Raw genomic sequence first — 16,730 nt, 5'->3', positions numbered from 1 at the left:
ACCTAGAATAATTTCTGTTTGGAGTTTGCTAGTCCTCTCTGAGTCTGCATGGATCTTTTTCTGAATTTTTCACTAAAATATTGTAGCATTGGTTATATTTCCTAATCTAGTGTTGGATGAGTGGGTGCTGTGCTGGACCCTACCAACGGGATTCAGCAGACTTGTGCATGTTTGTCAATCTTATGGACTCGCACTTTATGGGATGTTAGGCCATCATGAGGCACACTCACCCACATGCAAATCCCTCATTTGCTCATACTGCTTTCATACTTGTAGTCAGAGCTTTCTTGGCATATTTTAGTAGCAATGCAATTGTCCTAAAGGCATCTGCAACTCATGAGAAAGACCTCGGAGTTGTGGCCCACATTTGATAAGAACTGACTTGCTGATAATGACACTGGGGAAAGGTAATTGCTACATTTCATCTTGGTCAGACATGCAAATAAGAATTTGACTGTACTCTGTAGATGTGATGAGAAACGTATTTCACTCTATTCAGCGTTTGCCTGTTACTGTGAGCCAAATACTCATTCTTTCACAGGCTGTGATTGTAAACACTTGCTCCTGCTTTGCCCATACGTAACTCCACTTTTATTTTGATGTCAATTTAGATCACCACATTTGTCCAGAGAGCTTTCTGCAAATTTTTGTATTTGTGTGAACCTCTATACATAGGCTGCTTACATGCCGCCAGCTTTATGCACAAACACAAACAGAAATGCACATGTGCAAACTGTGAAATACGCAAACATCTATGAAATGACAAAAATACACTTTAGAAAATTTCATGTCGGCAGGCATACTTAATGTCGTCTGAGGCATTTGGAAACCTTAAGAGTCATGCCAACCTATTAAATTCCACACAAGGCCTCAATGCAAATTATTTCTCATGCAAATGGGACCAGTGCTTCCAGTGGAATTACTGTTTTCTGCCAGAGTATATATCTGAATACATCTGGGAAAAAGAAGACGCTGGAGAGGTAAGTGGTATCTGGAGATACAGACAGCCTATTAATGTATGTTTGTGCTGAAAGAGACTTTGACCCCATCCAAGGATAGTTCTTGTTTTTTGCTGAGTGCCGCAAGGTTGCCACAACCCTGCATTGAAGTAAATAAGACCAGAAAACAGTTTGTAAGTCTGGCCTTTAATGGCATGTCATTTGGGACAGCGTTGATTAGTGCATTGCACAGTGATGCCAGGATAAGCTCCATCTCCCTACAATACTGACCTGAAGAACTAAGCCCAGAGAATGGATTAAAGTACAGAATTAAAGCAATGATGAATAATTATGCCAAATCATATCGCATTTCTACCTTGTATTTTTTTTGGTGATACAACTAACTACAGTATTTATGTTCTTGGTTTATTTATTAAGCAGACACATTGCATAAATGATGAACACAGTTTATTTAGCTTGCATTAGAACAGAATATGAATGTGCATTGTTTTAATTGTGATGTCCTTTAACTAGCAGCTGCTCAGTGTTTTTGAAGCCAGAATTTGAGGCCTCTTGTTTATGGCAGTCATCATGACGGATTGCAGGGGTGGGAACAGAAGGGGAGTTGCGCCTGCATTTCTTCAGGGAATTTCCCTATTCAGAATGACAGCCTTGGTAGAATGTTATTGTGTATATTGTATAGTATTCACAGTGGAATATGATGTGTGTTGTTTACTTACTTTGTTAACTGTTTTGTGCCTAATCAGTAGTGGCCAGCATTGCAGTGACCTTGAGTATTGTCAGTCCATTTCCGAGCCAATGCCGCTGTTAGGCTGAGCTTTTGATGGGGGACCAAGATGGCCAGTCTTCTTGTTAATTTCTTTTTCAGGAAGGCGGCTTTGTGATGCTCTTCCTCATGGAGCAGTAATCCTGGTTGTTGTCAAGAAAAGCCCACACTTCCCTTGTAAAGGCTCCCATGTATATAAATAAAATGTATTGTTGTTGTTATTATTATTATGTACACCTTTACTTCTATTTCAATACAACACTGCCAAGAAAAATTCTATTACAGCCCTCAGGAGTCTTGCAGATAAACAAATGGTGCAGGATGCTCATGAGTGGGTTTCGTCTAACGCTGTTAGGGGCAGAGGAGGCAAACTGACTTTGATTACTTTGTTCTTTGTCATTTTTGCAATGCCGCTGAAAATGTACTATCCACTTATGTCTCTATGTACTGAATCTTTCAAAGTTCTAAACATTTAGGAATTCACTACATATCAAATAGTAATACTATGTAAAATGCTAATTTTGCGTTATTCTGCATTGTGTATATCAGTGCAACACTTTGACACTGACTATTATGGAGATTGATTTATTTAAAAAAAAAAAAAAAAAAAGCTCTGATTTGTAGGCAACCATGTGACACAGCTGGTAACAGAAGCATTGTCAGGCAGGCGTAGTCCAACCATCCTCATACCAGCATAACCCCTTGACATAACCCCAATCCACAAGCCCCCAAGACAGCACGTGGCCCTGTAAAGCGAGGCTAGCTGCACAAACTCAGGTCGAAATGCGTACATAGGCTCAGTATATTTACATGGACAGAGTGCAGTGAAATTTGTACCTGCATGTGCTGAACAAGCATGAAAACAGACATGACAAAAGGGCTAAGATTTTTGAGTTTCTTAACAAATAAGTCAGTTTTCCAAAAAGTGAGTTGGCAGAAGGTCATAGAATAGGCACTGAGATTCAGCAATAAATCCAAAAAGTCTAAATTAGTGTAAGCCGCTCTAATTTGGGTTTGTGTATTTCAATACACATGCTTAAAGACAAATTATTCTCAATTGCAATATGAATTTATCATCTTTCACACCCTGATAGAGGAACCTATCGGGATATATCCCTAGTAAAGGATCAAAAATCCCATCATATTCATAATCACTGACCCTGAAATAGTCTAAAACAATACCCCACATGCTTATGTTTGATTTACCTTCTAGGAGTGTCTGTTAGAGGGCTAGAAGCCCAGGGGTCAAGAATCAAATATCAATATTAATATCATATCTGCGATCAGCAACCTCAAAACAGCATAAATTGACACTGAAGATATTTATTGGTTTACTCTTTATCACGAGAGTGTAGTTTCCTACAAAAAAAAAAAAACAGTCTTAAAATGAGGGTTGTTCAGGTCTACAGGGCCTAAAATAGGGGTGAACCCCAGAAACCTCAACATCTTGCATGATTAGACATCAAGACGAGTCAAATGGTATGCCGTATGTGGGGTTTTCTTGTACTCATAAGTCAAGAAGCTCTGGACAAAAACAAAGAAAAACCTGCAATGACTTCAAAGCCATCATAATACAAAAAGAGCAAAGTAACAAAGAGAATCCAAAAAACCTTCAGAAGGTTATTAACTGTAGATCAGAGCAAGAACTTGAATGCAAGAAAACGTTCAAAACCCAAAAAGTCACAGTGGAAGCTAAAAACACAAGATTATCAAGTGGGAGCCGTTGCACAGGTAACTAAAGAAATGCTTAAATGACGCCACCATCTGAACTGATCCCCTTTTAGGTCCCTTGCGCCCAACCAAGACCTCCCACCCCCCCATGATATGACTGCTATGTGCTAAACGCTGTATAGCAATACACAAAATAGGTGAGGTCAGGGTAAATATCAGACATTCAAGAACAAATGCTGGGCACTGAAACTCAGCATATTCTAAATGTTAATGAGGGGATGAGGATGTTAGCTCCAGGCCATTTTTGACTTATTGTCATTGATCTATTTATGTACTGTGACCTATGGGGCACTCAGACGCCATTGCCAAACCCTGGATGAATGGTAGTGAAGCCGAAAAGTGCAAAAAGTGTTTTATTACATGAAAAGATCACAATGGGAAAGGACTTACAAAAGGAATAAACTGAAGTGTCAAAAATGGCACCAGTCTTACAGACCTACTGGGCCTAACTAAACAGACTTGAGCCCCCTCTCTACCTGACTGACACCACTGCAAAAGCCTACTTCCTCACTTTCCATTCCTTTTTTAAATGCTATGGCCTGTATTCATTCTACTAATAAGGGCTGTGTCAGTATGCTATTGTCTAATTTTTATATTTCTATCTTTTTTTCTTTCTTCGTCTGTAAAGCACTTTGAGTTATATCATCTGTATGAAAATGTGCTATACAAATAAATGTTGTTGTTACTGTTATGCTGTTTATCTTTTCAAATAACTATTAAAAATCAACTTCTGTTTAAAAACAGTGCTGTTTATTTTTTTACCCAAAATACAGATATTCCACACTTTTATTTAAAATGTGCAAATCACTTCACCACCAACAGTAGTCTATACGTGTGTCCACAAATTACTCGTATTTCAGAATGTTACGATTTCGTTTTTTAAAGCAACTCTCTCCTTTATCATTTGGTTTGAAACCAAAAAGGTATCTTTAAGTTCAAAATAATATCAGTCTTTAGTGGTGCTCCTTTTTATTATTCTTACCCAAGGTCGCTAACAGAGCAGGTTTTTTTCCCAAGGGAATTTTAGCCAAAACACTACAGCTGTGTCTAAGTTATCATTTGGTTGAACATTATACCATTAGATTGATTTTGGGAGCTTGTGGAGTTTGGGCACATCTTCATTGGTCCCTATCAGTCCATCCATGTAGTGTGGTGACACCTTAGGACTGTTTAGCATTTCAGTGTTCAGTACACTTGTATTCTTTATACTCTTAGCCATATTTGAAATTCAAATGATAAATTCTGCTGCCTGATTACGTTTTATCAGGGGATTCATTGTAGAATTAGAGAAGTAAGGTTACATAAGGTTTGTCTTAAGGTAACATGCATGCAGAAGTTGACATCCCACCCATTTTCTCTGTGATAATATACTGACTGTCCTCGTGCACCTATGGACACTGAGTGGCACATTATAATGGTGAAAATTGGCAGTACAGTAGTGCAGTTGGCCCTGTTAGAAACAATTGTGCAGTTTCCAAAGTTTCTTAGAGATTGTGCTCACTATATAAAAGCACATGAACAGTTCTCACCGCTGTCCAGATGTGTGTCATTGAGTGAGTGACTTGACCTGCTAGTGCTCGAACTACAGAAATATATAAACAGTCGCTGTAATCTTTTAAATTACCTTGAGTCCGTATTTAATATTGACGGCACTTCATAATGTTTATCATTTAGAGACAATATGTCCCAGTGGTCAGAGTGTTTGAGTACAAATTGCTCCTGTGTTTAACATCGCTATCTTAATGCGTCATCCCGGTCAACTCATCTCAACTGACATTCTGGGCATACTGTACAAACATGGAAAATCTTTGGCCTGAAAGTTATACAGCAAGGTGCAATATTAAGTTAGATTTGTTTGTGACAGACCTAAATTGGCTCTGAGCTGTGTATTCTTTCATTCATTCACACTCTGAATTTGCCTTACTGCTCAGCTAATGAGACTAATCATCTGTCACAGGGAATCAGACATTTAGAGGCTTTTAAATTAGTCTTAGATACCATGTAGAAAAAAATGAAGGGGATTTGTAAATATACAGCCATGACCTGACTCTGTGGTTTTACATATCAGGACATAACAAACAACATTTACTGCTCATCAAGTCCCGATGCAGTGTGTTAAGGAGCAATGAGCCAGAACTGTTCCAGTCCAATGTAAGAGACTAATAAACTCAAACAGACAGCAGTCACTTTCATAGCAGCTACTGAATCATGGGGTGTGCCTGCTCTTCTCCACAAGGCTTCTGTATGTTGGCTAATTTTTTGTTAAATAAATAATGAGAAAGTGAATTTCTTTTGATGTTGGTTGTCACCTGAGGTTAAACTTGTGTAATTTTAGGACTTGGTGAGAATGAGATGATAAATAGTTATGTACTGAAAACCTACAGTATTAACAAAGGTGGTACTTATTTTTTACCTGACTGTGCACTGTGACCAGCAAGAGTATGTTTCATTTAAAGTTATAATGCAGCACTGGTAGTTAATTTTATTTTTTGGGAAGCAGAGGTTTAAGTACAAGGTACCAAAATCCCCACCATGGGATGAGCAAGATTTGATCAATTGAGCTAATTTTGTTATGGGGAAAATCAAGAAATCAAAGTCTACAAAAGAAACAACATTCTGAATTTCTCCATGGATGTGTATTTTAATATCATTTATTTCTATAGCACATTTTCTTTAGAAGAATTTAGCTTAAACTGTTCAGAGTCATGGAAGCAAAATTTTTCACCAGATGATCAAACTAAATGATTAACTTAAATATATTTTGTTTTAGACATAAAGAGTCAACAAAAGGTTACCTTGTACTAAAGTATCCTGGCATCAGCATATCCGTGACTGAGAAAGGTACCAGGGGAATAGGGAAGCAATAAAACAAAGAATGGAAATAATAAATAAAAAATACATTTATCGAAAACCAAACATGAAAAGATATTCATAATGAAGATGTATTTAATTCCCATAGGAGCCTGACTCACTTTCTAGATTAAGAAAAGGGTTTGAAAGGAGCCAAAGCAGGGACAAAGGACCATTTGTCAGTATTTGAGGAACAAGAAGAGTCTTGTCTGTTTAGAGCGTAGTCAAGGGCAGGCCGATGTCCCTGTTCACTCGAGACAGCAGCCAGAGAATTCAGTAATCCTATTGGGCACCGCTGGATGTGAAACAGTCCTGGCAGCTGGGGAGTAATCACAGGTGCCTTGGACTTTACAGAGCAGTTTATAGTGCAATGCAGGCAGGAGCCAGTAGATGGCATTATAATATGTAGGTTAAATCCACTGACAACCTGGATGTGATCCCTGATATGTCTAACCCTAACTTTAATCCTAATTAGATGGTCTCTGCCTGAAGCATAGCTCAGTAGCATGCAGGTGCAGTCTGATTTTTAGAGGTGTAGAAGATTTCTTGGGTTGTATTTTATTTTATGTACTGGAGTGAGCAAGCAATAAGAGTGTTATTTTGTATAGTTAGGTCCAAATTTGTTTGAGGAATGTTATGGGACATTGTGTTAACTCTTGTCTCTGCTTCCTCCTCTGAGCATGGACATGTGTACTGAAAGGCTTTAACGGAAAAATTAAATAAGAAAACAGCAGAATGTTGTGGTTTGAACTAGATCATACTGTGAAAACAATAACTACATTTACACAGAGGACATTTTAGACTGTTGTGTTTGCACAGGTGTTCCCTGGGATAAAAAACTGCTCTTCCATGGTTTGTTCCTGTGATTTATAATAGAACATGTGGGTTCAAAAAATAGATGGATAAGTAGTCCACTTACTTCACACACGTTAGGATGGCCTGAGTTATTAAGTATCCTTGCGAAAGAAGCAATGCAGATAATAGAAAAATAATGACAAGGAAAACCAGAATCCAAATACTGTTAATGGTGTAGTGTTAAGCACTATGCCACCAGGCCTGTCCAAGAGAAACAAGGAAAACATCAGAAAAAAAGGGTTTGCGTCTCTAACAGCCAATAGATGCAAAAATCGTTTCCAGGGAAGTAGGCCAAAGAGCACCATCCTCATTGATGTGTAACAGAACAGCTGTTGTTCTATCTTGGGATTATTTGTTCTGCTGAAATTTGGGAAATATAACATGCAGCACTTGGGAACGGATAATCGCTTACAACAGAGTGACACAAAGTACATGAACGAGATATAATTCGTTGCATAAATATGACTTACCCTTAAATGTATCCAACAAAAAGTCTTATTTATATAGTGCCTTTTACAATGGATGTCATCACAGACAACTCTGAGGCGTTATAGTTGGTAATACATATTTAGAGAGTTGGAACATTGGTGGGTCTGTGAACTCAATGTCACCCTGAACAAGTCATTTATACGCCAGTGCTCCACAAAAAATGTTATATAATGTACTTTTGCCATTTATAAATTGCTTTAGTGTCAGCTACATAAATAAATAACTATATTCACGCAATGCTGCCTTGTTAACTCCATATGTACAGGGCCACATATCCCTTTTATGAAGCTGTCATATGCTGGCATGAGTTTCCTTCAGGGGTTTGCATCCTCCGTGTGTGCAGGAATATCTTCTGGTCATAGATGGTGTAGCTGAGACTTGAGCCTTGTGTCTGCTGGGGTGCATCAGAGGATTAGTGGACTTGGAGGAAAGTCTCTTGCATACTTGGCAACTTGCTTTATCATATGGCTGCCACTGATGTCCTAGTGAATGAATATATTTCTTAAAATGTGTTATTATCCCTGAACTTGGATTCTGATTCTTGGGATTGCCCAAATAATGTTCCAATTTTGTTGTATAGTTTATTTTGTGATTTTTACTTTTACTTCAATGTCATCATTTCATCACCATTCTGTAAGATTATTTGAAACCCTACACCCATCTGCCTGTTCAATCCCATCAATATATTTGTACAGGGCAGTCTTTCCTGAAAAGGAGTTTAAATGACTTAAACAAATATATAAAACTGCAAAATTCACTCATATATAGACACAGATATTTGATTGCCTGCCCATCCATCTGTCCATCTGTTCCTTTATTCATTTTCTAAACCTATTTATTTCATTACAGGTCATGGAATGACTCAGCTTGAATTGGAAGCAACCCAAAATACAAGGTCAGTCCATTGCAAGGCACACTCATGCACACCTGGAACATGTCTGGATATGGGAGGAAACTGGGAAACCTGGAGAAGAGAAAAAGAAAAATGTGCAGAATGGGCAAACGTCACATTCAAAACTGTGAGCTAATAATCTCTGTGCCACCATGCCTGCTTTGTCTGTTCAGATCAAAATGTTCTCGCTATACTATAAAGTAACAGCAGATAAATACAAGCCTATACATGTAAATACCTACCTCCACATATCTACTGTATTTTTCCATACATCTGTCCAAATGTCCATTCACTTACCCCCTTATATCAATACAAGCTTTTTTTTTTTAAAGTGTGACAACCCAGAAATTCTTTGTAGGTTTTTTGTGGAAATGTAACAAGTAAGTGTACATTTCCCTGTTCTAGGTTAAAGTCTTGCTTTCATATGTATGGTGGCTCAGTGGCTAACTGTGCCACCTCCCAACTCCAAGAGTACGGGCTCAGATGCCTTCCAGGGCGTTTTCTCTGTTAGATCGCAGTGACAGCAGGCTCTGGGGCTGGACTTGCATGATTCCATGACACAGTGGGAATATCCTGGCCTGAATTGTTTACCTTTGCAGTCTAATCTGACTCATGAGCTGATAAAGCTTTTACGTCTTGCTCAGTGCAATCACAGTTACAATGAGTACTGCTGTGACTCTTAAGGCACGTAGCAAATTGACCCAGAACACAGCTGGAGCTTATGCAGTGCCTGCTTAGTTGCAGATGATCTTCAGCTCATTGCCACATGCAGTGTGACGCAATGTGCCTTTCCCTTCCCTCTGTGAAGACCAGAGATCATGCTGTCTGTGCCATGTCTTGACAGAACACAGTGCAGTTACTTGGCTAGTGGTTTAAAAAAGACTGTTTCCTTTTCTCTACAAGACAGTTCTGTTTTCTTATGTTTGTTGAGTGACTTAAAGCTCTTCAATTACACATTAATTGAAAGTTGAAGCTGCAGATCAATACCCATGAGCAGGAGAGAGAAAAAAACAGACTTACACTGTAGGGTAAAAAAGGTTTATTAAATAAATCAAGTCATGGTACACTGGACTAGTGTTAATAGAGGTGATGTTCCTACATACTGTACCTTTACTTACTTCCTTTATCGTCGGAAAGTATGGCCCCCTACAACAGAGGTTCGCAGAGTGTTTTGAACTCAGGACCTCTTGGCCAAAGTCAGACATATGGAAGACCACCTACAGCTAACAGTTACTGTAAAGTCAGTGTTTCAGCCACCACGTTTGTTTTACTAAATTTTTACTTCATTTTACATTTTAATTCTTATTTGGCTGACACCGTTTTCCAAGATGACTTAAAACATTTGAGAGATACAGTTGGCTCAGTTTCTTTTGTTTTTGAGCACACGCAGGTGAACTGATTTGCTTGTTGGTCACACAGTGTCGGCAGTCAGATTTAAACCCACAACCTCAGAGTCTGAAATCTAAAACCTGTACTACTTTGCCACACTGCCTGGTACATGTAGCAGGTCTGTCATAAATGCTAACATTCAAATTCAAACATATTTTTTAAAGTCTGGTGAACTCTAATAACCAACTGACCTTGAATATTGTGTTGACCTGACAAAACTGATAAAGCATTGGGATACAAAGAATGAAGGAATTGCCCCTTGAAAGCTTCTCGCCGTTTTTAATAAATAATTCCATTCGCTCACCATTTGTATAAACATGACATACGATCATTTAAACAAACATAACATGCATAAGCCGTATCTGAGAAGGATCTGTAGCACTAAATCTGCCATGGCCATAGCAGCAGGAAAGTTAATTTAGAAGCATAGAGGTCAGGAAGCAACATGATAGTTATAAGTAAATAAAAACATAAGTAAGTATGTAATGGACAAGTTTATGTCAGTGATATAAACAGCACTTTGTTCAGATAAAGTGATATTCTCCTTCCTATCTACTTGACTTGTACTTGTAGATCAGACATAGAGGATCATTAATAATAATAATTATTGTTGTAATAATACATTTTTGTATTGAAATACATGTTATTTATATTGCTCCTTTCCCATGCTGAGCTTGTCCTAGGGCAGGCACAAAAGCGGTTACCAGGTGTAATGTGAGGGAACACACACACACATATTTATTAAATAAATAAACAGAATTTGGAGAAAGTACCAAGTTATAGGGGAGGTGTGGAGGATCCAGGGAGGAATAAATAATTAAATGCAACACAAAGATTACAGAGTAGGATGTTAAATAAGCCTCCCAAATTTGTCCCTCAATGTATTTTTAGATTTAGTAAACTTGTTTGGTTTACCAACATTTTTAGAAAAATTTGAGTTTGCCAAATGAATGCAGAAGAATATACAATGACGATCAAAAGCAAATATTAACAGTTATTAATGGTAAAATAAACATTTCTAACCTTTCATTTTAACTTTCGCTAATCTTAATCAAGAGTAGAAAGTTTTGCTTTTGACAGAGTTACCAGTGTCCGGTTTCCTTCTTTTTTCCTAAATAAAGCAATCAACTGAATGCAGACGCAGATGCGCTTAAAGTTGTCAAAACTGGAGCCTGAAATGAAGACCCTCTGTGCGGTGAAGTAACCGTAGCCTCAGCACTGACTTGGTAACATTTGTGAGGGTTGATCTGAAGTCATACTGTGAGTACTGTGAAAATAACACAGTGAGTGGCTTTTCTTTTTCTTCTTTTGATCTGAACTCGTATGTAATTGTATAATTTCCATAATTTTTTAGGCTTTCTAATTTTGTTCATTATCAAACCACACTATTGTTCTTATATTAAAATATAATTCATTAAAAAAGTTAGACACACACAAAAACTATCCGTAATACCTTGTTAGAATCCCCAAATGCAATATCACCATCAGTTTTGTCCAATAAAAGTTCATTATTAATAATTTTAGATTAAAATAAACGGAGGTACTTTGAACCATTCCAATTGTTGGAGGTGGTATGCCAAGAGAGATGGTTGAGAACCCTGGCCTAGAAGCACTGGACAGTAAAGAATGACGCTGATGGCTCAAGGCCCTCCCATGACTTGCTGTGTTATCCATAGTGAGTCACTTTGTCTGTCATTGTAAAAATGCCAAATCCGTTGTGTTAAAAGTGTAATTTGCCTTGGATTGTTATTAGTATGGAAAAGCGTAATCTAAATTTCTAAGATGGCCTGTTCAGTCCCAAGCATTGACTTCTTCAGCGAGTCACCTGCCAAAGTTCATATTTTAGAAATATAGAAACTACTGCACAGCTACTGTAAATGTGTCTTAGAATGGCCACTATAAAAGTTACTTGTAAAAGGAAAGTGAATAGCGACCCATACGACTCCCTTCAGGGGGTGCCAGCAGGTAGTAAAAGTCAGAGTGTTAGAAAAACAAACTATAGCAGTGGAACAGTGTATTATCAAGCCAAAGCCAAGAGTTTAGATTCAGTTGCGGTGCACTCCTATGACCACCAGTCACATAGTCTGACATACCCATCGACTCAGTCCAATCAGTCTGCCACTCGACTCAGCAGGTTTGATTTGTTTTAAGTCATAGGGACAAGGGCTCTGTGTATGTCAGAGGTGAGAAACAGTGAGTGCTAACCCTGAACTACAGTGTATATATTGCAGCCGTGAAAAACATGGAACACACTAGTGTTTTGTACCTGATGGTCTGTCTTAAGTCTCTTGTTTTATGTACCAGGATAGAATGGGGAAAAAAACCCTGAAAAGCCTTCAGACAGGCACCAGCTCCACCAGGCAGTACGTTATTGGCCGTGTGGTCGAACGGTAGTGAAACCCAAGTTCAAGCTGAAATGTTGGACACCAACCGGATTGTCATGTTTAATTTTTGTGCACAAAGGTGCTACAGAACTGAGAATATAGGCAGTAGCCTTATCTCTTTTAAAGGTATTGCTTGATTGAGTGGGTCTTGGCTTCTTGCAGACCTCTGTTTTCTGGGTTGGCTCGACTCAAAGTGAGACGCCTCATTCTGGGGAGGCCTGGCTTTACAGAACCTTGCCCTCACTGGGTTCCTTCTTGGATCTGTGAATGCTGAAACAGGTGACAATGTTAGCAATAGCGCCCCCTCTCCTTTTGGGGAGGTATTACATACCTCAGCTGAGCCTGGAAAGCGACCCACACACATGTATGACAGCTTTCAGAAAAAGGGCGAGCTTGAGATACTTTGGAAATATGAAAGTGCTGAAAAATTGTTACGCAATTGTTTAATTTGACATCCTAGGCAATAGTTTGTCTTATCATCTGACTTCCTCAGGCAATGACATCAGCTACTACAATTGTCTAGTCTGACATCCCCTCCAGCTAGAAGTCATGTAATGTTACATCAGCTTCAGTCACCGACAAGGCACAACAGTGAATATCTCAGATCAGTTATTACCAGAGCATAGAAATCAGTGATGTTTTCAAGCCAAACAGAGGTCAGCATTGTTGTCTGGTATATTATGTCATCTTTGCTTTGTGTGTTTTATTTTATAAATAAATAAAATAACATTTTTGTACTTCTTTGACCTTCATGCCATTAAGTGGCAAGGGGATGGCCTGAGGGCGCCCTCTGTTGTTCACACACTATGTAAGTGCGCTAGATCACAGATTCAGTTTATATGACTGACTCTCAAAGTGACTCTGAGAAAACTACTTCTCATGGGAGATCTCCAAATGTACAAACATGACGACATTTATACTATTAAATAAACTGCCTAGGGATGCTGTTTACAACAGGAGATGCTATATTAAACACCTACACAAGTTTAATTCCAGCGACTGACTTCTTGTTTGACCCTCAGTTTGCCAGTTCTCCTGCCTGTTGTAGAAATCCACCCCTGACTATTTGCATGACATAAAGTAAGCCATGTTATCTACTGGACCTCAGAGTATGGATATGTAATTATACTTGTAAAGTGATTTGTGACTGTGTTTGATCCAGAAAGGCGCTATATACAATATATACGTATTACTCAAAGGCAGTATGCTGCCCTGTTGGCTAAGGTTAGAGCAGAAGAGTGCAGGCTCCACCATGGACTGCGCCTGTAAATCTCATCTTCTGCTAGTGTTTACTGTCAATAAATATTGATGCAGTTACTCCACAGTTTTTTGTTAATTGACAGTGATGTCTGTAGGAAGGCATTCTATAGAATAAAGTTTAATCATTTGTTGCTTTAGTGTTTTTCTGAACTTGAGCTTATAAATTCAACATGTGCCATTTACTCCTGCTAAAACAGTCCAATTTACATTGTCCAGAATGCCCTCAGTTTGACTGTTTGGATTGCATAGAAATCACATAATGATGGCCAGAGCTGAAGCAGCAAAGTGCCTGGCTGACCGATGGCCTGATATCACGGCGTCTCACCTGTACTCGTGTATCACATTAGCTGATTTAGCAGTTCATACCATAGGTGCTGATCTGTGTTTACTTCTCCTGGAGTCTTTTATGTCATAAAGAAAGGCTTTCAGACAAAAATGTGCCTTTGTTGGTACTATTAGAGGAAAGAATATCAAGTGATAGAAAAGTGGCTTTGGAAAATAAATGAAGGGTGTGTACAGCCACACCTGAAACTAATTTAACAACATAATTAATGCAGTGATCCCTGCAGTAATATCCTGACTACTGTTCCTACATGATTCTGTTTTCCTTTTGTTGAAAAAAAAAACTTCATCATACCTGCAAAGCTGGAACAGAAAATCCGTTACAGCCGTGCTGTTACTGTGGCTGGAACATATACTTCTTAAATTAATCATAATGGCTGTCTGTCAAAATATAGCTTAAAAAAAAGTGGTGCATCATAGCTGATGGTGTTTTATCTGCATTTCAGGGGATTGTGGTTAAAAATATTAATAAAATGATGGAGACACGTAGGTGGCAGTACATTCCCCCATTGCCCTCCATAGCAAATGTAGAACCTTTGGAATGAACAGATTCCTTTCAAATTACGTTTTGTCAATGCACCTTTGCTATGTAACTAAAGTATAAAATGTTAAGCAGCAGTACGACAAGCTTTTTCTTTTTAGCGTTTACAATACGCTCACTGAGCTACAAAGCCCTAACACGCAACGTAAGTGACCCAAAGCCACACATTGGGTGGTATCTCAAATCTATTTCAAGGATCTCAGTGCAGCTTTCAGCCAGTAGGGGGCAGAGTGACAACCGTACATAAAGGACACTTTCATGTTTCCATAACAGAATACCAAAAATATACCAAGGAAAAAGTGACTTAACTTATAACCATAATATATGGCTTTGTTTTTTTATTTTCTCCGTGTTATTCAATACATAAATGCATGTTGTTAACCAAGCAATGAATCTTCATTTTATACTCGGTGGCTCCTATATTTGGTATTCTTATTTAGTACCTGGTAAGATACCCTTTTGCCACCATAACAGTAAGGCATAGATTCAAAAAGGTGCTGGAAACATATTTTTCAGTCCAGTGGCTTAACAACGTAACACAGTGCCTGCAGATGTTTCATCCACATATCTATGACTAACCATTTAGAACAGGGTTATAGCGCTAACTAACACAAACAAAGCCTTCAAGGTCTTATTATGTAGCAGTAACTGACTAATAATCCCAATTCTAAAATGTTTTGGGTGCTTTATAAATCTTTTCAAGACCAGTCAATACAGATGTAAACACCTGATAGATGTGCAAAGGTAGCCCCTGAAGTCTAAGGTGTTAGCCATTCATGCTGCACACCAGCCTTTCCACTTCATCCTACATCTGTTGGGCTGAAATCAGGGACTGCATAGGCAGTTTGAGTGAGACAGAGTTTCTGTCATGCATTATCCATTTGAAAAATGGTAGACTGCAACCATAAAGGGATGATGCACTGTGGCATTCAGTTGACACTCTGCTGACACAGCTACCACCACCAGATGGTACCTTGGACATAAGGCAACATGTATCAATGGATTGTCATAGCACAAATTGAGATTCATTAGACCAGATGGCATTTTTCCAAAGTTCAGTTGTCTAGTTTTGGTGATCAGATGCCCGCTGTAGTCCTGTGCCCACTGAGAGGAGTACCAGCTGATATTGTCTTCTGCTGCTACAGCCCATCTGCTTCAAGGTATACAGTAGATGCTGCACAGTCAGTGATTTCGTAGTTTAAAAAGTGGTTATCGTGAAGACGTTTGGCAATTCTCCTCTGACCTCTGTCATTCACAAACTTCTACTTTTGCTACAATTTCTACTGCTAACAAAATTTGGTTTTGCTCTTATGTTATGTTTCCATTTTTTTTTTTGCCCATCCAAATGATCATGCTGCTTGACAGAACACATGGAGAGCAAAAGCTGATTATTTGTAAAAACAAAAGTTTCCACTTAAACCACTATGTCTCAACATGAATTTCTTAATTAGTCACAATTCAATTCAAAAGAGCTTTACTGACAGGAATAGTTTATGCAAGTTTTACCAAAGCCCTATTCCATAAAATTTTCAAACCTTTAATCCTGCTCAAGTACACAGGAGGCCGAGGCCTGTGCTGGCAACCTTGGACAGACTGCCAGTCCATTGCGAAGCACAATTACTTACACTGCACTAATTAACCTAACACCCATTTTATTGGTAGTGCTGCTGGCTCAAATTCAAGCCTGGTCATTGTTTATATGGAGTGTGTACGTTTTCCTCATGCTTTTTATGGGTTTTTCTAGAGGTACTCTGGTTTCCTCACAAAGTCAAAGACATAAGGTTTAGCCTTGTATGTAATATCAATGCTCAGATGACTTTGTGATGAATGGAGACCTCAAACAGAATTCATTTCAGCCTTGTGTTTGATCATTAGATCTAAGTCACCCTATAATGGAAAAAGTCCTTTTGGACAATATAGTTACACTTCCCCAATCTTTTACCTGAATGTTAATAATGCAACCTAGGTAAATGACAAATGTCTATAACAATCGAGAATATTTAGACTTTAAACATTTAAATTACAGGACACAGGTTAACATTTCAAATATCTGATGCAGCTCTTCTTGTTTATTAATGAAATAAATCATTACATTTCTTATGAACATCCCACATTAGGGTGGCTCATAGCTAATTCTGTCTTTTTTTATTTCTTGTAGTCTGTACTCTGCTATTTCACACTTTTCAGGACAGAGATTTAGACTTCTTCAATTACAAAGTTATAGTGAAAGTAAGGGGTAACTAAAATTAGCTTAAGTGAATGGAGTCTGGAT

The 16,730-nt window shown here is 38.4% G+C and overlaps 1 protein-coding gene across 2 annotated transcripts in view; it reads left to right on the top strand.

The window, feature by feature from the left end:
- adamts9 (ADAM metallopeptidase with thrombospondin type 1 motif, 9) overlaps positions 1–16,730 on the top strand; it is a 512,150-nt gene that overhangs the window by 346,727 nt on the left and 148,693 nt on the right. Inside the window, exon 1 of one of the 2 annotated variants that reach the window (XM_051921184.1) lies at positions 10,971–11,191. The exons of the other annotated variant lie outside the window; for it this stretch is intronic. The gene's annotated coding sequence lies outside the window, so the exon portion shown is untranslated. Of the gene's footprint in view, positions 1–10,970; positions 11,192–16,730 lie in introns of those variants that run through there. 2 annotated transcript variants of the gene reach the window in all.

Source organism: Erpetoichthys calabaricus, chromosome 18, assembly GCF_900747795.2.
Source record: "Erpetoichthys calabaricus chromosome 18, fErpCal1.3, whole genome shotgun sequence".
NCBI classification, from domain to species: domain Eukaryota; kingdom Metazoa; phylum Chordata; class Cladistia; order Polypteriformes; family Polypteridae; genus Erpetoichthys; species Erpetoichthys calabaricus.
The sequence above is the reverse complement of the archived record's forward strand: the minus strand, read 5'-3'. Positions and strand labels throughout refer to the sequence as shown.